Raw genomic sequence first — 3,249 nt, 5'->3', positions numbered from 1 at the left:
GGGTTGGATATGGAGGTTTCTCAAAAAAGTAAGAATATAAATAAAGAGAACAAAATAATGGTTGCCAAAGGGGAACAGGAAAGAGGAAAAAGCAAAATGGGCGAAAAGGAGTGGCAGACAGAAGATTCCAATCACGAAACGAATCATGGGGATGAAAGGTACAACATAGGGAATATAGTCAATGGTATTATAGTAGCATGTATGGTGACAGATGGTTGCTACACTTGGAAGCATAGCATAGTGTATAGAGTTATCAAATCACTATATCGTACATCTGAAACTAACAGTATGTGTCAAGTTTACCTCAATAAAAGAATAAAAATTAAAATTAAAAAATATACTGACTATTGCTTTTATTAGAGACTCAATATATTGGACTGGTAATAAGGGGTGTCAGATGGCAAGATCATATTTCCTGGGGTCAAGTCTTAGGATTGCCATTACTAAATGTGAAAATTTAAAAAGATTTTATTTATTTGTTAGACAGAAAGAGAGAGAGAGAGAGCACAAGTAGGGANAGCTACAAACAGAGGGAGAAGCAGGCTCCCCACTGAGCAGGAAGCCCATGGCAGGACTCAATCCCAGCACCCTGGATCACAACCTGAGCCCAAGGCAGATGCTTAACTAACAGCCATTCAGGCACCTTCAAATACTAGATATTTTAAAGAACACAGAACACATAAACTTCAATTTGGAAACCAGTTTTGACAAAGCATTTGAATCACTGGCTACTTATGATTTTGAGCAATCATATGGTAGAACTTCCAATTTTAAAATCATCTTCAAGAGCTCACCTATCATCACTAATAGCGTACACTCATGTATTGGCCAACACTTTGCAAAACTGCATAATTTTCTTCATACTATTTCTTTCTGAATTTAAAGATATTTTTTAAATGTTCCATTCAGTTTAAAATGCATGAATAGTACTTTAAAATAGAAACACAAACTACTTCAGAAATCTTTTACTTTCTTACAAAAAGTGAAATCCAAAAAAAGTACATAAAATTCCTGTCTCACCCCAAAATTTATGGCAGCTACATCAAATTTTCCATGATGTCCATGGCACTATTAGAGTTCTAGCTTCACCTTTAATAGAAATCAAAAGAGATTCTATGAAGGGGATTGTCTTTTTATTTTAATGCTGGTTAAATGAGATTCAGTTCTGTTTTAAATATCAAAGAAAACCAAGAATCTATTTTGAAATTAGGTGACTGTCAAAGCTGTTTTTTAATTGCCTTTGCACATGCAAAGTTTCCTACTGCCAATGTAACAAATTACCCCAAATTTAGTAGCTTAAAAATAAATTTATTAGCATACAGTGCCAGAATGTAGAAGTCAGAAATGAGTCTTACTAAAAACCAAGGTGTCAGCATGGTGTATTCCTTCTGGATGCTCTACAGAATAACCCTTTCTTGCCTGTTATATCTTGTAGAAGTTGCCTGCACTCCTTGGCTTATGTCCCCCTCCATCTTCCAAACCAACAGCTATATCACTTCAACCTCTGCTTTCCTTGTCACATCCCTGGCTCTGATCCTTCTGCCTCCCTCTTCCACCTATAAGGACAGTTCTGATTTTATTGAGCCTACCAAGATAATCCAGGATAATTTCATCTCAAATTCCTGAATGTAATCACTTCTTCAGAGTTCCTTTTTTCCATAAAGTTAAAATATTGTCAGTTTTTCAGTGTTAGGATATGGACACTTTTGGGGGGAGGAGGACATTATCTAATACACTGAGTACACATGGACCATATTTATAGCATTCTGCAAATTCAAGGATTGTTTTCCAACTACTTAATTTAAACTTTGTAATTATTAATATAAATTAATTTTTAATGCTGATTCCTAAAAGATGTATTAACCTTTATCTTTATTTTCTGATATCAAATTACTTTTTTCTCTTCATAAATAAAACATTTTAATCCCATGTTATTAACAAAAAATAGTGTCTTATAAGAACTTTCTACAAATTTGGTGTTTATGAATTTAATATTTTCAATTCATTTCAAATAAGCAAATTTATCAGCCAATTTCACTGGAAAAATCAATATTCACAAACACATTTTCAACTATTTAAAATGCAATTTGTGGGAGGAGTTAAGATGGTGGAGGAGTAGGGGACCCCTTTTTCAGCCGGTCCCCTGAGTCGAGCTGGATAGGTACCAGACCAGCCTGAACATCCACGGGATCAGCCTGAGACGCAGGAAGATAAATCTGGATCTCTACAAATGAACATCTCCAGCGCTAAGTATTGAGGTACAAAGCGGGGAGGCATGAAACCGCGCCCAAATATCGGAAGATAAATGGAAGAGGGAGGGAGCCGCTGCGTTCAGGCGCGGGGAAGTGGTGGCCACCTGCATGAGGGAGCGGGGGACTTGCGGACCGGCACCCGGGAGAGAGCAGACTGAGACCATGAGACGGGGAGACCGTGAGCCGGGGAATGCGCGCCGCCAGACTGAAACGGAGCTCCGGTGTGCTCACTGGAACCAGACTGAGACCGGGAGCTCCAGGAGTGCACGGGGGCGGCTGGTGGCGTTAGAAAGACAAAGGACAGAGACGCGCCGGCCCTGGAAGTGAGGGCTGGGACGCCGGGTGTGGGGCGCACATCCCAGGACACTGCAGGGTTGAGCAGCACCAACAGAAACAGAGTTAATGTGGCCAGAACATCAGTGGAGAACGGGCCGCGATCCCTCTGTTCTGTGACAGAGGCTAAAATTCGGCCACTGCTGCTCTGACTCTCAGAAGAGGCACAGCAAACCGCCAGGGAAAGCCGCCAGAGAACAAAAGCCTGGAAATACCAGCTCACAGCCTGCCCATCCCCACCCCCCCTCTCAGGGGACACGGAGACTCTACCCAAACAGGGTTGCCTGAGTATCTGCCCGGCAGGCCCCTCCCCCTGAAGGCAGGCTGAAAAATCAAGAAGCCCACATCCCGGGACGCCTGGGTGGCACAGTCATTAAGCGCCTGTCTTCGACTTAGGGCGTGATCCCGGCGTTCCGGAAAGGAGTCCCTCATCGGGCCCCTCCACTGGGAGCCTGCTTCTTCCTCTCCCACTCCCCTGCTTCTGTTCCCTCTCTTGCTGGTTGGCTCTCTGCCACATATATATATAAAATCTTTAAAGAGGAAGCCCACATCCCTAAGATCCCTATAAAACAAGGGCGCACGGCCTGGGTCCCAGTCAATAATTTGGGCTCTGGACAACCCCGCAACCTCTCCTCATCAGAATGACAAGAAGAAGTCCCCCCCA

At 42.5% G+C, this 3,249-nt stretch overlaps 1 long non-coding RNA gene across 1 annotated transcript in view; it reads right to left on the bottom strand.

Annotated features, from left to right (window-relative positions):
- The window catches only part of LOC103673027, a 375,685-nt gene that overhangs the window by 157,122 nt on the left and 215,314 nt on the right, over positions 1–3,249 (bottom strand). The window lies entirely within an intron of this gene.

The sequence above is a fragment of the Ursus maritimus genome, unplaced genomic scaffold, assembly GCF_017311325.1.
Source record: "Ursus maritimus isolate PB19 unplaced genomic scaffold, ASM1731132v1 scaffold_4, whole genome shotgun sequence".
Classification (NCBI taxonomy): Eukaryota; Metazoa; Chordata; class Mammalia; order Carnivora; family Ursidae; genus Ursus; species Ursus maritimus.
This window is presented reverse-complemented; position numbering and strand designations above follow the sequence as displayed.